This window comes from Panthera onca, chromosome A1 (genome assembly GCF_046562875.1).
Source record: "Panthera onca isolate mPanOnc1 chromosome A1, mPanOnc1 haplotype 2, whole genome shotgun sequence".
NCBI lineage: Eukaryota > Metazoa > Chordata > Mammalia > Carnivora > Felidae > Panthera > Panthera onca.
The window spans coordinates 33,526,419-33,545,782 of NC_138339.1; the positions used below are offsets into that span (position 1 = coordinate 33,526,419).

Here is a 19,364-nt window from a genome sequence, read left to right on the forward strand (position 1 = left end):
CCAGAGGAGGATTAAAGGGGAGATAAATGATAATGTGCTTAATTTTTCTTCTGGCAATTTCAGCTTCCATTAAATTTCACTTTTCAAGTTCTTTTAGCTTTCTGAGATTCTTACTGTTAACAGAAACAATAATTGCCATTATGATGATGATGGTAACATAGCAGCTGCACTTTTATACTTCCACCTGGAGAACATCAAAACTTCATGCATTATTATCATTTTAGGTAAGAGAACACATCTGTAGACTAACTCCTCTGGTAACAGTCAGGGTGTGTACCTCTGAGGCCAGTACTTTCAACCACTCAATCCTGCATGCCAATGGGTAGCCCTCAACCACATTAATAATACAGTGGCAGGCAACTTAGAAGCTACTGGGGCACCTGGGTAGCTCAGTCAGTTAAGCATCAAACTTGGGCTCAGGTGACGATCTCGTGGTTTGTGATTCAAGCCCCACCTCGGGCTCTGTGCTGGACAGCTCAGAGCCTGAAGCCTGCTTTGGATTCTGTGTCTCCCTCTCTCTGCCCCTCCCCTGTTCGCACACACACTCTCTCTCTCTCTCTCTCAAAAATAAGTGACAGAAAGAAAGAAAGAGAAAAAGAAGCTACTAAAGAAGGAAATACAGCTTGAAGCAAATTTACAACTTTTTCAATAAGAGATTAAGTCATGTCCATACTGCGTATATTCACGGCAAACCAACACTTTGGCCAGCAATAAGCAGGACGCTCTTCTACACATTTCTCACTTTTTTCCAGTTTCCCGTGCCCATCCTGAGGATGGTTTTCTAGACCCAGAGTCTACTTCTTTCCATTCCATCAGGTTCACAAAGAGAAGTTTCTCAATTCCTGTTATTCCTCTTCACTACACCCCTCCTGTGCCTCGTGGTCTTCTAGGGCAAAAATCTTGGCCAATTTTAGTAATGTACTTCACAGAGTCAGCCGCTGGATTTAAAAAAAGAAGGAGAAGAAAAGAAAAAAAGTTTTGGAGGACCAAGCAAAATGAGCTCTTGGTCCAAAATGACTGGTCCAAGTCTAGATGAGGGCAGTCCTTGACAAGAAAAAGATGGGAGGTGAGGCCTAAGTGTAAAGGAACCAGAGGCTATTGACCTTTTCCAACAGCCATATTTCAAGTTCGTTCTCATAAGCTTTTACTGAATCCATGCTCCTCGAAGCCTCCTCATCTCTGAGCTCCTCTTGTCTCCTGAGAGGCCACTCACTTATGGCTAGCAGATACTTGGGTATCCCTTTTAAAATAATGAATGAAGGTCATTATTTGAAACATGGAATTAAACAGCCACACAAGGGATCCTTCCTCCATCATACTATTTGATCAAAGGTCACATGTCAAAGCCCACTGAAGACAAAATCTATAATCAATGAGTTTAGATAGTACTCTTGTAATGAATCAGGTAGGTCCAATAGTCTTCATCATAAATTATTGAAAGTGCATGGAAAAGTATAGAGAAACTGAGTATAAAAATAACTAACTATATTAAATATTTAGAGAATGCTTACTACATATGTGCTTGACTCTAAGGATAAAGGTCCCCATCCCTAAGGGACCAGTGGTCTTCCAGGGGGACAGATACACCAACAGTTTACAAAGCATCCACACATAAATAACTGTGTAATAATTTATGTGGGGTCACAATGATAGATTATCCCTGGGAGAGACAGAAGAGAGTTCACAGCAGAAGTACAATATGGAAGGGGGCTTAAAGAATCAGTAGGAGTTGGTTAGGTTTAGCAAAACCAATGGCATTTGAGGACAGAAATGTAGCAACATATCATTTTTTGCTCGACAATACTTTTCTGGGCACGTTTTTCATCTTAGTTTCATTTCCCCATCCATAGCACATGGCACCTACCACACACCATCAGGTAATTTTGTTAATAGGTTTAAAATGAAGGTTCCATATTCAGTTAAATGACATGAGATGGGAAGAAAAATGTGCTGCACAGGAAAGTCAAATATAGATAGCTTTATTAGATTGCATATAATTGAATAAAATCATTTGATGTGGAAAGGTTTGCCGTCTTTCCCTGATACCTTTTGCCTGATGATTTATTTCTTCTTTCCCTTTTCCTCAAGGAGAAAAAAGATGAAATTTCTGCTATGTGTGGCTTCTTGGGAAGATCACACAGAAGGAAGCACTATAGTCCCTGAGACCTGACTGCACCCAAGTGTCAGGAATATGTCATGGGGCCATAGAGGCATAGATAAGATTTGGTCTTAGAACAAAGATCCAAGCAGGGCCTGGATAGCGTGGATGACAAAGTTCTTTGAGGTAGAACAATAAGAGACCTCCAGTTTGGGGGTAAAGGAGAACAGAAGCAAATAGGAGAATTTAAAATAGTTGCCATGAGGGGCACCTGGGTGGCTCAGTTGGTTAAGTGTCCGACTTCAGCTCAGGTCATGATCTCACAGTTCGTGAGTTCAAGCCCCACGTTGGGCTCTGTGCTGACAACATAGAGCCTGGAGCCCACTTCGAGTTCTATGTCTCTCCCTCTCTCTGCCCCTCCCCTGACCCTGCTCTCTCCCTCTCTCTCTCAAAAATGAACATTTAAAAAATAATAAAATAAAATACTTGCCATGAAATATATATTTGTACCCTTCTCATTGAGAGAAAAGGACAAGTAAACATTAGAATTTCTGTTGGGGTTTGCCTTGTGTCGATATGACCATGCTCTGACATTGACCTACATGGGGAATAGCTCCAAAAGTATTTCATATATAAGATACATAATTCTTTAGAGTTCGTTATGCTTAGCAATATGGGAAGGAGACCAGGATGGGAATTTACATTTATTAAACACCTGTCATATTTACCATATTTTAAGCATTTTGTTAAACATCTTACATATGTCTACATGTTCTACTCATATTGGGTTCCTTCACCTTACTTTCAGAGCTTCCCACTCGTGGGAGCCTCTAGCTGCTAGTAGCTGTTCCTGCTGCACCAGGTTTGTATACTGAGACTCCCAGGGCCAGACTTCCCCTCCACTCAACAATTTTGGGCTACAAGACATATCCGATATTTTTTAAAATCTCTATAAAAATGTACCTACGTGTCAGTTCTCAGTTGGAGAACTGATGTACAATTTACATACTGTTTTCCCACAAACCACTCCCCACGCAGATGTAATATTTGTAAATGTGATTGTACGTTAGATTCACCCTACCCGTGCAGTGGTTATTTGCGCTTGTCCCTCCCTACTAACAAATGAGATGTTTTCGAAGACTGAGAAAGTCCACCTCTATGTAGCCAGATGCAGTGGCTTCAGGGGGACTTGCCACTGTCTCAGACAGCTTTACAGAGTGCTCCCCCTTTGTATTGGCTTCCAAGAGCTCCTGTAACAGATTACTACAAACTCGGTGGTTTAAAATAAAACCCAGAGTTTACTTCCTCCTTGTTCTAGAGGCCAGAAATCTGAAGTCAGAAGTGTGAGGGGAGCCTGGGTGGCTTAGTTTATTGAGTGTCTGACTCTTGATTTCAGCTCAGGTCATGATCTCATGGTTCATGAGATCAAGTCCCACAATGGGCTCTGTGCTGATAGCGTGGAACCTGCTTGGGATTCTCTCTAAATAAATAAATAAACATTTTTCCAAAATTAGAAAAAAAGGGGGGGGCGCCTGGGTGACTCAGTCATTTAAGTATCCAACCTTGGCTCAGGTCATGATCTCATGGTTCGTGGGTTCAAGCCCCACATCAGGCTCTGTGCTGACAGCTCGAACCTGGAGTCTGCTTTGGATTCTGTGTCTCCCTCTCTCTTTCTGACTCTCTCTCTCTCTCTCTCTCTCTCTCTCTCTCAGAAATAAGTAAACATTAAAAAAAATTTTTAATTAAAAAAAAAGAAGTGTGAGCAGGGCCACACTTGCTCTGAAGTCTCTAGGGAAGGATCCTTGCCTCTTCCAGCTTCTGATGGCTCCTGGCATTCCTTGGTATGTGGATCATAACTCTAATTTCTGTCCATGTTTTCACATGTCTGGTAAAGGACACCAGCCATTGGATTTAGGACTCACCTTAAATTCAGGATCATTTCATCTTGAAATCCTTAACTAATTATGTCTGCCAAGACCATGTTTCTAAATGAGGTCATATTCTGAGGTTCTAGTTAGACGTCAATTTGCAGGGGACCCTATTCAACACTTTAACATCATCAAACCAAGGGGAGAAAACAAACGTCCCCCTGAAACCTCTCAAGACATGGCTCCATGTTTTTCTATCTACCTATCTCATGAGATGGCTTTGCATCAAGGCAGTTGCATCTTGCCCATTTGTTACCCCCTGATGGTCTGCAAAGAAGCTGCCTCCTAATATGCAGCTCAAACATTTTGTCTCCTTATTGCCTTTCAGCATCTGTTTCCATGAGTCAATTTTGAAATGTCCATACAACCCAGTATACTCATGGATATTTAAAATTACTTTTCAACCTGTGCCTTCCGCAGGATGACTGATTTGTGAGTTTCTCACATATTGAGAATTTCTCTCTACAATGATTTTCCTCTAGTCCAATCTGCATTTTAATAAACTGGATTCTAGATGTGGCTCAGGTACTACCTGTTGTGTTCATTTTAAACACATTCTTGTATTCTTTGAGCCACTTTTCACTTTATGACAGTTTTCCCACTTCAGCCAATTTGAACTAAGCTTTCCAGGTGAGCATTGGAAAATTGGTAAAATCTATACCACTCTTGCTGCCTGAGTATAAAGTCCATGTTTTCTGAACATGAAGCCAAGACATATGGTCTAACCTGGATGAATGCAGTCACTGGAACTACATATGTGAAATCCAAATTTCTCTGGACAGTCAACTTGTCACAGGAGCCATCAAGAAACACGAAGCCACATTTTGTGAAAAACAGCCAACTATAGTGCCCTTGCCTTCTGCAAAGACAAAAATACTTCCGTGAAAAGAATATTCTCTCATCTCAGATCTCAAAATTGTCCACCAGATTTAGAATCAAAACTAAGACAGGAAATAGAAAAGGCACCTCAGTTCCAGAATAATTTGTTAGTAAAGCATGATTTACCTTAATATGTACATACTTAATATTTGTTTTAATGTGTGTAAACATAGCATTATCCCAAGATTTAATATAGGTGACTCTAAAATCAATTGTCTTACCAATGAAGGCTTATACAGATGCTTAAGCTTTAATCCATAAAGTGGCAAGGATATTCTAGACAATCAATTTAGTAATGCAATATATGCACATTAACGAACAAAGTAGACAGAAGGTTTCTGACTCATTGCAAAATGCAATATCTTTGCTTTTGTTTTTTAAAGGCATTTTTATAACTTTTCAACTCATAATTTATTTAAACATGTTCACTTTATTTTCTTAGTTAACAAGATATTATTAAATAAGGTAATTAGGCTATCTATTCAAAATATTTAATTTCCTTCTTGTAAAAAGAATTTTTTAAAAAATCTGTTTGCCTTCCCTTCATCATTTTACAGTTATCTGAAAATAGCTTCTCATCTCTTTAGCTGTTTTTGGCTGAAAAAAGAAAAACATATTTACCTTTATTCATACTCTATTTCAGGTCAGGGTCCTCCTTCCTGAGTCTGCTAACAGCTCAAATGAAGTCCAGCCATTATCCTTTGGGCACAGTATAAGTAAATAAACACAATTCAAATAAAACAGAATTACCTGCAGGAAATAACCTTTCTTTTTTTTTTTTAATGTTTATTCATTTTTGAAAGACACAGAGAGATAGATCACAAGCAGGGGTGGGGCAGAGAGAGGGGGAGGATACAGAATCTGAAGCAGGCTCCAGGCTCTGAGCTGTCAGCACAGAGCCCGATGCGGGGCTTGAACCCATGAACCGTAAGATCATAACCTGAGCCAAAGTCGGACACTTAACCGACTGAGCCACCCAGGCGCTGGAGGAAATAACCATTCTAATGCCAGCAATAAACAGCTTAATCTCAAGTTTGTCCAGTCCTCCAATGCTTATATTTGATGTTTCATTCTTAACAAATCTCTATAAATGGATATACGGTTAAGATCTGGCCTCTCTGGGAAAAATCCACATTACTCTTCCCCTATACTCCCTTGCTCTGAACTCAGGCACATATTCAGATGGACACACTCCTGCCTTGCTCTGTTCCTGCTCTCCCATGTTGATTCCTCATGACTCCACAGTCCCTCTCATCCATGCCATCCCAGCTCACTCCTGGACAATCCCAGCTGCAAGAGTTGCAAATACAAGTTGAGGGTCTCCTTAAGTCACACCATTGTTTCTGAGGCCTCCCTTAGGCCAAGCACCTACCTGGTAACAGGCCCCTCTCTAGTCACAGTGCTGGGCACAGTGCTCAGACCCAGGCAGCCATAGTGCTTTGCCCTATGATGACTGCTCTAGTTTGGGCACATGAAATGATCAGCTAAAAATGATCAGAGCATCAGGTAAAAATGAAAACTCTCTTTCCTTCTCTGTTTCCTACTAAAAGGATAGAAGTCCTGAATTCTGTGGCTTTGTTTCCTGACACATTTATAGCAAAAGGGAATGAGAGAAGCAGATGCTAGAGATCAGGAGATAATGCCATGGATCACTCCCATGATCCAGTTGCCCTAGAGGATGCTCTCATTCTCTAGTTGGATACAAAAAACAATACATTCTCTCTTTTAGATTAAATGAGACTTAGTTGGATGTGTGTCTCTTACAACTGAAATAACCCTGTTATAAAAAGGGTAGGAATCTGGAAACAAAGTTGAGAATAAGCCTTAAGCACACTGTCAACTGGGACCAACTGGAGATTTAACCTTTTAAGGGGAGGTGAAGGTGGTGGTAATAACTGGAGAGGGAAATAGAGCACAAGAATGAGAGAGGAAAAGTCCAAATGGATCCCCAAACTAAGCACATTGTTTTAAGTAGAGGTGGGTCAAGTAATCTCCAGAGTTCTATATCTCAGAGAAACCACAAGGTCTGAGATAAATAAGAGCTATGTGGCAGCAGATATCACAGATTTGGTCTTTGGGAGACTGAGATTTTTATCATAAAAAATACCTGTTTAAAGGACTGAGATACCAGGCAATGACTTGGTACAGGAAAATGAGCCATGAGTAATTAGGAGTTGGTACACCAGAATCCTACTAGGCCAAAACAAAAGACCAGCTTATATAAATTCCTTTAGCCATTATATGCACTCCACCTAGGGGTTTGATTGACCCCATAATCTGGGATGGAATGAAATAAGTTGCAAGGACAGGTCTTTGAAGCCCCAGCTACTGCAGGGAGAATATGGCAGAACTGAGAAAATCCCTTCCCTACCTTGCATCTCTAACAGCCAGTGAAAAGGAAGCACTGGATGTTCTGGTTATCTACTGCTGTATAACAAACCACCCCTAAATCATTTTCCTATATCTCATAATCTTGGGGGTCAAGAATATGGGCAAGTCTCTGCTGAGCAATTCTTCTTCTCACTTGGAGTTTATTGGGATCACTTGTGCCTGGTAGCCTGTTTCTTAAGTCCTAGAAGACTCCAACAGCTTCACTCCCATGCCCAAAACCTTAACAAGAATAACTGCAAGCCTGGGCTCAGCTGGGTCCCTCTCTCTCTTCATGCAGTCTCAGAGCCTCTCCCTGTGGTCCCTTCACTAGAGTAGTTGAACTTCTTACGTGGCATCTTAGAATTCCATGAGAGTACCATAAAAGATACCTGTCTTCTCAAATGCCAGGTTCCAACTGGCAGAGCATCATTTCTATCATATTCTATTGGTCAAATTGACAGTGGCCAGCCCAGATTCAAAGGGAGGGGAAATAAACTTTTGCCTTTCCATGTGAAAAGAGTCAAAGAATTTTTAGCCATTTTTAATCTACCGCAGAGTTCCTCCAGGACTCTTAAAAAGGCCACACACTTGTCATGGCTACAACTTTGGGGTGTTGCCTTGTTTTTATGTTCAACCTCTCCCTTCAAATCTCATGTCTATAAATTTCTTCAGGTGAGTTCAATAAACCCTCATTTATTCACTACTCACTAGAAGAGAATAATGTTCCAGAAACAGGGCTAGGCTCTGGGAATATAATGATAAGCAAGGCAGATGGATCATGTCTGCCTTTATGCAGATTACATTCTAATAGAGAGTATAAGAAAGGAAAAGCAATCACTATAGTCTCTAATAAGTTCCATGATGGGGTGTTTGGAGCATGGACCATGCTCCAGAAGAGGTGAAATATAAAGGGTGACCTACAAATGAATAGCGGCTAGCCAGACAAAGAGGGCAAGAGCATCTGAGGCAGAGACAGCAGTGTGCAAAGGTCTGAAGTTTTTATAGACAGCTCATGTCAATATGCTTCTAGAATAAAGTGGAAAAGGCCTGAGGGGTACATAAAGGACAAAGGAGTTGAAAGAGGAGGCTGGAGAAGTAATCAGAAGCCAGATCAAAAAGAGCTTTATAATCATTTTAAGAAACCAGGACTTTATTCTTAATGTGGAAATCCAAGAATAATGGAGAACTGAAGGATTTAATCAGAGAAAAAGGCATGGTTAGATTTGTGTTTTTAGAAGCTCTGCCTGGCTGCACTAGCGGGAATGTTTTGGATGGTGGCAAAGGTAAAAGCAAGAAGAGTGGCTGGTTGTGCAATAATGTAGGTGAAAGATCATGGTAGCCTGAATAGGGTAGTGCAGTCAGTGTAGGAAAAAAAGTGGGTAGTAGTTTTGAAAGCTATTTAGAAGGACACATCAATTGGATTTGGTGACTGGATGCAGACACTGAGGGAGATGAAAAAGGAAAGGCTGCCACCAAGCTTGTGTTTTAAGTTTTTGGGAAGATGATGGTGCTATTCACTGAGGCAGGGAACACAGGAGAAGCCTCGGGTTTAGAGATGAGAGTCTGTATTTTGGATGCACTGAATTTGAGGTACCAATGAGATATCCATTGAGATGTCCTGTAAGTAGTGAGAAGAAACCCTTCAAAGGAGGTTTTTAAAAGGCATGGCCAAGGGAGTTAAAGAATAACAGAGTAAGTTAATGCCACAGAAACCAAAGGGAATTGTTGTTCAAGAGTGAATACAGTGATCAGCAGTTTCAAATGCACTCCCTATTCCCGAGGCACTGAGCTAGAAAATGGGGCCCCAAAATTACTAAGACATTCTTCCTGCTCTGGGAAAACGATTGTGCTATTTCCTGTGTCTGCTCCCTAACTTCACTCCTTTGGTGCAGAGATTTTTATCTTTCTCCCCAGAATTCTCCTGCAATCTGGAGTCCTGGCCCAGATTCCAGTCTTTATGGCATGGTACCCATCATGCGAACTCTTACTGCTTCTTACAAAACATCATTGCTGTGGTGCTTGACTTCTCACTGCTAAAAATTGTCTACATTCCTTCTACTTGATTGGGGTCTGTTGTTTCCAGACATCTGTTAGGATCTGGTAAGTTTTGTTTCTAATTGAGTGCAAAGACTAACTATTCCTTCCACTGCCCCTACCTGACGTGAGCCACTTGTTCTTTTTTTTTTTTTTTTTTTTTTTTTTTTTAATTTTTTTTTTTCAACGTTTTTTATTTTATTTTTGGGACAGAGAGAGACAGAGCATGAACGGGGGAGGGGCAGAGAGAGAGGGAGACACAGAATCGGAAACAGGCTCCAGGCTCCGAGCCATCAGCCCAGAGCCTGACGCGGGGCTCGAACTCACGGACCGCGAGATCGTGACCTGGCTGAAGTCGGACGCTTAACCGACTGCGCCACCCAGGCGCCCCGAGCCACTTGTTCTTATATACAGAATAATTCCAAATGAGATGTTCATAAAATGGAGAACCTGTATTCTTAAGGATAAAAGTTCAAGAGGAGTCTCAAGACTTGTTTTCAGCCAAGAGTTTTCTCCTTGCTCTAATTCTGGCAGCTCTTTTGGATGTCCCTTTAAGTAAGGTACTGTGAAATTTCTTACTTCTTCCAGAGGACATTTATCAGCAGGGTATTGACCCTGCAGTATCTTTGGTCAGGCAGGTTTCATTCAGTACAAGAGTTCTCAGCCATTCCTCCTGTTATATGTTATATATTAGACTCTTTGTGGGGTAAGAAAATCAGGGCAGACCATGGAATCATCTGTTCCTTGATACTGCAATATCACCTGGCAGATGGAACCTTATGGCTGGGCTTAGGAGGAAGGCATTCTTTCCTGCCATTGGCAGGAATGTAGGGCAGTTTCTTTCTGGCTCATAAAGTTGTCCTTTGTAAACACTATAATTTTGGCTGTCTAGTCCTTTCTCGATTTTCCATGCTAAAAGAAGCTGAGCCTTGGCATAGATAACACACAATATACTACTTGGATAATAATTGGGGAACATATTATACTGGATGATTTTTTTTTTGGTAATAGATGTGATTTTTTCCATCTATGCTTTGCCTAGACTGGTATTAAATGGGCACACAGCCACTGACAGCAGTTTGTGGAAAGAGGGGAGGGTATTGAATAAAAGCCAGTGTACAATGTTTCAAATTTCTGTTAAAAAATTTACATACAGTTTATGAAGTGCTGATGGTGCTTTTAATCCAACAACACATAAGGGAATTTAATTAAGGTGCAATTCGGCACGTATCAACTATTTCAAAAGAGCGGAGTCACATCATACTGGAAGGTGACCTTCAAAAGGGTATCCCATAAACCCAAATTTGCATATAATCAGAGTTATTTTTAAATTTTATTAAATTTGTACAGTAAATTCTGTCTTTCTGATTAGGGTTTACTTTTATATAAGTAAATGGAATAGATATTGCCTGTTCAGAACAGGCACATTTTCTTTACAGTTAATATAGATCACTACTCCTCTGGTATTCCAGATCCTCCTCCATACTCAAATTCTCATAGTTGCCTTGTATTTCCAAATATTGAACAAAAACAGAAGGCTTTTAAGTCTTGGAATAAAGTTAGCCAGGCAACAAACTTGTACAACTTCAGATACACATAAGTTAGCAATCAGTGGAAGAGCAAGAGGACCCAACTATGCCTCATTTCCAGGAGATTCACATGGTCCTTTCTTGTACCTTCTGGATCTCACCAAGCCCTATCTCAGAGCTCCTCACTGGATGGAGGAAAATCATACTTATGCTTATTTGCTTCCAGCTGGCTTGCTGGTCAAGGGATGGCCTGCATGAAGGAATTAGCACAGAAGTCCCAGTTCAATGTGGTGGTAGTACATAGCTGGAAACAACTGGCAGTTAAGTTTACCCCACTTGAACTGAAACATAGCCTATATAATATACAATTCTGTGAAATGATGGCATGGCAAACACAGGGGAACTAAATATGTTATGCATGGTAAAATAAGATACAACATGATTATAGAAGGAGCCAATCTGGATGTTATTCACAACATGAGTGAATTTTAGTTTATCTCTTTACACATCAAAAGGAGCTTGCATCAAATTGATTCCAGGAACAGCCTCAGAAAAATATCTCTAGCATATCTCTGTTGTGCTAGAACACTGAAAACAAAAATATGACACATTTCAAAGAAACTCCTCCTTACTCCAAATCCGCCACTCATCCCAGGGACTATACTTTTATAGGACTGTCTGTCCTTAGTTTATACAACAGTCTTCAAATCTCAGTCCAAAATGCTTCATCTTCAGCTATTTCATTTTCAAATTGAACCTCAGCAGTATTTTCAATCTTTTCACAGATGGAGCCAACTAACGTCCTAGAAGAATTTAATCCATGTTTTCGTTTTGTTGTTGTTGCTAGAGGCAGAAAAGCATAGTGGGGAATCGTGGACTTTAATGCAGACAAGTGCAGATGTGCAACCTTGTGCTTTCACTTACTATATATGTGACTGCACAATCCTCTCTGTGACTCTAAGCTCCAGTATTTCCATTTATAAAATGGGGCTAATAATATCTATTGCATAAGGTTGTTGTGAAGATTATACAATATATTTTAAGTTGCTGATATCAACCAAGCCACTGGTCCTCAAACTTAATTTGCATAAGAATCACTTTAGGACCTTGATGAAAATAGCAGTGCATTCAGAGGCTCTGATTCAAAAGGTCTGGGGAGGAGCCTGAGAATCCCCATCTATTAACAAACACCTCAGATAATTCTGTTTCCAGTGTTCCAAAGAGCTTTTCATGACAAACTCTTGATGTTAATTCCTTTCCTTTCCCTTCCAGTAAGCTATTCCTAGCCAACTACAGGAATTGGATTTTGGAGTCAGACATTGTCCCCAACCAGCCGTTATTTCAGAACTTCTCTAAGGATCTCAAAGCCCAACTCTATTCCACTGTCAATATCTGACCTCTTGCTGCTAATACTCAAAGAAAATAGAAGTCATCAGATGGGAACTGTGCCATTCCTAGAGACTGACCCTTTTTTCATTCATCCAGTTGATGAATATTCATTAAATGCCTGACATATACCAGGCACAATTCCAAGGCAACTGTCAGCAAACTATGGTCCATGAGCCAAATCCTGTCTGCTGCCTATATTTGTAAATAAAGTTTTATTGGCACAGAGCCTTGTTTATTTGTTTACACATTGTCAATAGCTGCTTTTGTGATACAAGGCAGAGTTCAAGAGTTTTGATCAAGACTGTATGGCCCTCAAAGTCTAAATTATTTACTGTCTGGCCTTTTCAGAAAATATTTGCAGACTTCTGTTCTAGAGATGGATTTGGGGACATAATTTCCCTTTTTAGTCTGTATTTCTTATTTGATATCCCTAAATGTTTAGCACTCCTTTTCACTTCAAAAAGTCCCATCACTGCAACCTTGCAACTTCCTTTTCTACTTCAGAGTCAACAAAAAGAATATCCTCAAACATCGTGCTTTGAGGGAAAATTACAAAGTTCAACATTTATTTCATTAGGTCACGACTTAAGTGAATATGGAGTCATATCAGTTTAGACCCTTTACACCAAAAACTAACTTTGGCTAATGTAAACACAACCTGGAATTTGTTGGAGGTGTATTTAGTAGCTAATATTCTGAATAAGCCAGAATTCCAGAACCAATTCAGGAATAAGGGCAAACCCAAAGCCTTAAGCCCAAAGCCTTAAGGAACTACTTAACCATGGAGTTTAGGTATCAAGGTAATGAATGACTGGATTGGTAAATCCAGTTCACATATCTTTCCCTCAAACTTCAAAGTCCTAGAGGAAAGTGTCTGATTAGCCTGTGTTAGATCCATGTCCATCCCCCAGAGGCGGACAGGGCACCTTGACTTCCTCCCCACCAAGAGTACCTACAATGGCAAGGAGGAAATTCCCCCCAGAAGAGAAAGAAGGGTGCTAGTAGGAAAGAGTCATAATTTTAGTAGATGAGAGAACATCCAATGCCCATTAGCAACCCTTTGAGAAAGAAGACATGGAAGTTTACTTTACATTCTATTTCCAAAATCTATTTCAGGCTTAGATTGAAAAAGTAATAAGATATCTGAAAGGAGGTGTTTTACAGAAAGCTTACCTTTACATCAAAATCCCCCCAGATTTTATTTAAAACTTGATTGTTTCATTTTTACCTTTCCAGAACGCCTTCTCACCTACTCCTCACACTCTGCAGTCTATGTAGTGACTCTTAGAGCAGTGCTCTTTACCATGAACCTGTCTCAATGTTCATAATGCTATCTCTCCCTCTCATCCTGATTGAGTCCTAGAAGACATGGTGACTGCTAATTATTAATGATGTATTTTGTCAAGTGAAATAAGTCAGAGAAAGACCAATATCAGATGATTTCACTCACACGTGGTATTTAGGAAATGAAACAGATGAACATAGGGGGGAAAAAAGAGAGAGGCAAACCACAAAACAGACTCTTAACTATTGAGAACCAACTGAGGGTTGCTGGAGGGAAGGTGCGTGGAGGAACAGGTTAAATGGGTGATGGGTATTAAGGAGGGCACTTGTGATGAGCACTGGGTGTTATATATAGGTGATCTACTCCCGAAACTAACATTGCACTAGATGTTAACTAACTGGAATTTAAATAAAAACCTGAAATAAAAAAAGTTAGTAGAGAAGTGGCATAATAAATAAAACATCTACAAAACCAATAAGAAAGAAAGAAAGAGAGAGAGAGAGAGAGAGAAAGAAAGAAAGAAAGAAAAAACGAAAGAAAGAATGTATACTGCCTACATTTCTCCTAAGTCCCCTTTTGATCAAGATACAAGATCACTAACTAGGGATATTAATGGAGTCAATAGCTAAGTTTGCTTTTCATTTACTTAACAAACACTTAATTCTTTAATGTGTGTCAAATATTGTCCTAAGCCCTTTACAAATATTAATTCATTAACAACACTGAGAGGTAGGTACTATGGTTAACCCATTTTGTACATGACCAAACTGAGTAAAAGAAATGTTAAGTAACAACATCTACCCTGGGGTCACACGGCTAGTAAGTGACAGAATCAGTGTTTCAATACAGGTAGTCTGGCTCCAAAATTTTTCTCCCCAAACCATGCCATCACCTGCACATTGCAAAGCTAACTGAACCACAAACAGATTGAAGACATGACATCGACCCCACTATCAAATAAAGATCATGAACAGTTTAATTCTCTGGAGGTCAGCTTTGTGGAGTTCCATATAGCAAAGTTGCAGTCCTTCTAATTATCAGTATCTACCTGTGCCTGACTCAGTTAAGTGATTCTACACCTTAGTGTTCTTTATTTTTTCATTTATTTACTTATACAACAAGTATGTACAGACAGTTCTGTATCCAGGCAGCCCTCAAGGTGTTGGGAATACAAAGAGGCATAAATTTGCGATACTGGAAGACGGGTATCTAATCCAGCCCTGAAGAGGTCAAGGGAATGTTCTTGGAGGAGAGACCCATAAACTTCATGGGAGCTGACCATGTAGGGAAGACAGGATGATTAGGGGAGAACAGACTCCTGGAATGGGGAACTCGTGCCTAGACCCTTAGGCAGGGAACTACAGATTGAGTACAGCCATGATTCAGGAAATGTCTCACACTAGAGTCTAGACCTGAATTGTTTGATTTGGTACCCACTTGTCACAGGTGGCTGTTTAAATTAATTCATTTAAATTAATTACAATTAAAATTTAGTTTCTCAGTTGCACTAGCCATATTTCAAGTGCTCAATAGTTCCATGTGACTAATGGCTACCATATTGGACAGTACAGATAAGGGAAAATTCCATTTTCACAGGAAGTTATGTTTAGACATCCCTGGTCTAGACTGTCAGCATGTGATACTGTTTAGAAATGTTAATTTTCAGGGCACCTGGGTGGCTCAGTCAGTTAAGTGTCCGACATCGGCTCAGATCATGATCTTACAGTTAGTGAGTTTGAACCCCACATCGGGCTCTGTGCTGACAGCTCAAAGCCTGGAGCCTGCTTCAGGTTCTGTCTTCCTCTGTCTCTGCCCCTTCCCCACTCATGCTCTGTGTCTCTCTCTCAAAAATAAATAAACATTGAAAAAAATTAAAAATAAACGAACTTAAAAAAAAAAAGAAATGTTAATTTTCAAGTCAAACCTTGTAACTAATAAAACAAAATACCTGGGGATGGGTCCTGAGAATCTGAATTTTTAACATGTCCCCAGGTAATTCTGACTGGGACCCAGATGTATAAACTGTAGAAGAGATCCAACAATTGATGGAACTGGTCAGGGAGGCAGAGTCAGTCTGTTAAAAGCCTTTGAACACTAAACTAAGGGGCCAGGATTTAAACCTGAAAACTCAGGGATTGTGTGAGAGGAGAGAAGGCAGAGGTACAATTAGATAGCACCCTCCAAACTTTTCTCAGCTCTGCAGCCAGAATGGTCTTCGCAAAACTCAGATCTCCTCTTATCAACAAACTTCATCTGGCCAGCCTTTCTATAGCTTTCAGCTAATAACTAAAAGCTTTAACATGACCTGCAGCCATCGGTCTCTTAAGGTTCTTTTAGATCCTGCCCCTTCCCTCCTCCCAACCACACCATGACCCCCGTGGTGCTGGCACCCTTCTCACACTTGGTCTTCAAAACCCTATTCATTGTTTGCAGCTGTCCATTAAGGACATTCCCCTTGAAGGCAGAGGCCATGTATGGTTAGCGGATCAATGTCTGACCAGCACCCAGTAGAGTGCCTAGCTCATGGGAGGTGTTTCACAAATATTTGTGTGATGAATGGATGAATATTTCAGAAAGCTCATTGGCAGCAGAGTGAAAGATGAATTGGGGTCAGGCTGAGAGTGGCAAGGCATGAAGCAGTAAAGCCAAGCTGGGAGAGTGTTGCAACAGTCCAGGTGAACAGTAACTGTGATCCAAACAGGGGCAGTGGCAATGAGTATGGAGAGATGGGGACAAATTTAAGAAAGAATAAAAAGTTAGAATCAGCAAGAACTGTAGAATCTGCCTCAAGGTGAATCTGCATCGACTATCATTTTCTCTCTTTAATCTTATACTCCCTTAACCCCACCCTTTCTAGATGTCCATGGTTCCTTTGCTTTGATCCACTACCTTTCAGTTATTCTTATTTCCAACAGGCTGTTTTGTCCTCTACTACTTTGGAATAAATGTGTTTCCTCAAATGCTCAGGGCCATTAACCATAGGGATGTGCAGTGAAGTTTTCTCACTGGCTCTCTCAATCTATAAGCCAGAGTTTGATTTTTCTGCCAAAAAGAAGGAGAACAAAACTCAACAGGAAGCTCGTTCGTCCAAAAGCAGAACATCTGACAAACTCTGGGCTTGCTTTTTTTGGAAATGTCAGATCTCTGAAGACAGAGAACTATTGAAAAGGTTGTCCAAATAGCTATCTGCTTTCACCCACTCCTCATTCTGCTACAGCCCAACAGCCTATAAGGAGGTAATGTGACTTATACTATGAACGGCTTTAAGTTCCAAATCCTGTTTTATCTCTATTTTGCCCTGCTTTATCACTCAGGATTTGCATAATCAGTCAACCACATCAGTCACACTCTTCTCTACAATCCTACAGCCAGCACAGAGGAACCACACAATGTTACATTTTGTTACACTACCCTCTGTCACTCTTGGACTACTCCATGTGTGTGTCTGTCTGACCTTCCCACTTAATCAGGGTCTGGAAGTGCCTGCCTCTGTCTGTCGTCTCCCCTCCCTCACTCCAAGTAAGTAAGTAAGCAACCTCTCAGTAAATCATTCCCTGAGGTTAACAAATTGAATTGCTTTTGTTTTCTCCAGAACACTTCAAAATTTCCTAATCTCTCTGCAAAACAGAATAACCATTCTCTGAAATAGCGACCATGTTCACTCATTTTGATTTACTCTTTAATTTGAATACACAGCCTCTTCACCATCTCCAAAAATGTCTACATCTTTTCCCATTTTGATGTGCACAAATATATTTCATTCACTCATCCCTACTCACCTAGCTTGGACTCTTCCTTTAGGATGGAGCTTCTTGGAATTCTCATTGCATTTGGTGATGTAGGAGGACCCTAGGCTCACCTTTCCCCACAGACAAATGGAACCTGCAGCAAAATATGAAACAACCTCCTCTGAAAAGAACCTAAAAACTATGTGATCATACCTAATTGGACAAAGGACAGAAGGCCCACATCAAAGCTGGTAGGAGAGGCTGGGACACAGTCTCACCATAGGCCCTACCCCCAGGTGGCTACCACAGTCAGGGGGGATCTCAGAACCTGGAACTTCTCTCCCTGAGAAGAAAAGGGTTTGAACCCCACATTGGAAAGCCCCAACTTTTAAGACCTGTACCTGAGAGGCAAGCCCTCAAAACATCCAGCTTTAAAAGCCACTGGGGCCCATATCCACAAGGCCCACAAGACTATAGCTCTCTGACAAATAGCTCTTATAGGGGTCACCCGCTGGGATTCACTCTCCCCACAGCTTGGCAAAGAAGCAGCAGATCTAGATGCCCAGACGTTATGTGGCTCATTTGTTAACCTCAAAGTGATGGCCTGAGGAGCAGGAATCTAATTTAGCACTCATCTAGAGGCCTGCCGGCAGGCGGGCAATATCTTCAAGCTCTCCCCTGGCCTCACTCTAGCTAGCAGGCACACTCTTTATTATTCTATTCTATTCTATTCCATTCCATTCCATTTAAAATATTTCTTGTTTTTATCCCTGGGCTTCGCCCCCCCTCCTACTTTTCCCTCCAGGAAACATCTATATATTCTCCCTCTGCCTCATTTCAGCTGGTGGACTCCAACTTCATGCTTTCCTTCTGCCACACTCCAGAACACTAATATCCTCTGAGGGGAGCTTTTAGACACACCTGGTGCCCTGGTTTTTAACGGCTGCTTCCCAGGGATCACTAAGTGATTGCCTGGCTCTGGGTCCTGTGGGACTATAATCATCCGAGAGTTCTCGGCAGACCCCCAGGGCACTGCGCAGACAATGGACTGAAACACACCCCCTGTCTTATTGTGAGAAAAGCTTACTTGGTTGCTCTGGAGTCTAAGCCTGAGGGGCCAGATTCCAGTTTGGCACAACTAGAGGCCTACAGGAGCCCGTGCAGGGAACAGAAGGTCAGCCTTCTGTACCTCACTGTAAGTAGGTACAGCTTTTTTAGGTGGGGAGGATTTGATGGGATTTTGAGACGGATAAAACCTACACTGGGTCTAGGGCAATCCTCTGGAGAGTTCTCCTAGGGCAACGCCCAAAGCAGCTGGGTGGAGAGGTTCACCACCATTGACGGAGTTCTGGGTGGAGCATCTATGACTTCCGGGTGGAGCATCTACGACTTCCGGGTGGAGCATCTACGACTTCCGCTGTGGCGTAAATTCTCAGTGGGGCAGTGTTCCCTCAAGGGGGTAAATTAGTTCTTGCAGGGTGTGGGAAGGGGAAACCTTCGGCATTACAATGGTTTGTGTCTCTCCAGCCACACTATATAGACAGATGTATAGTTAAGTATATCTATGGTATGAAAATTTTATGGGAAGAGAACAATTAGGAAAAAGTGTCCGAAAGGGGCACTTTCAAGGGGCAGACATACAATGAGAAATAAATATGTTGAGAAACACTGCAGTACAGGGTATAAATTATTTGTTCCCTAAACTCCTATCCACTGATTGCTACATAATTAGTTATACATGTGTTCATATTTATTTTTCTATTCCCTTCAGTGCATACAACAGGAGCATATAATAAATAGCACTTGTTCCCTATTAGTGGAATTTAAACAGCGATGCAGTCCCAGCAGCTGCCCCGGGTTGTGAGGAAATTCCCACCTGGGTCTTTTTAGCTCCTCCTTGATTAGAAGGTAAGGTTTTCCCCCACATGCCTTTATCTCCAACCAAAGTGTTTAAGTTCAAAACCTTCAGTTCAAGGGCTAAAAATATCCAGTGTTAGTAAGGAATCCACCAACTTCATTCATTCTACTCTACTTCCTGGTCTTGAAAGAAGTCTTTCTTCCCCACTTCCTCTGCTTCTTTCTGAGTTTCATTAAGACTTCCTCTTTACCCCCTTTCTACCAGCT

The 19,364-nt window shown here is 41.1% G+C and overlaps 1 long non-coding RNA gene across 2 annotated transcripts; it reads right to left on the minus strand.

Moving 5' to 3' along the window:
- Positions 1-710: 710 nt before the first annotated feature.
- Positions 711-18,659, minus strand: LOC144616062 (uncharacterized). 2 transcript variants are annotated; one of them, XR_013554947.2, is made up of 3 exons: positions 18,430-18,659; positions 17,292-17,394; positions 711-938 (listed from the first exon to the last, which is right to left on the minus strand). It is a non-coding gene; the product is annotated as an uncharacterized LOC144616062 (long non-coding RNA). The 2 variants fall into 2 exon arrangements; XR_013554946.1 differs by lacking the exon at positions 711-938 and adding an exon at positions 4,759-4,885.
- Positions 18,660-19,364: the final 705 nt, after the last annotated feature.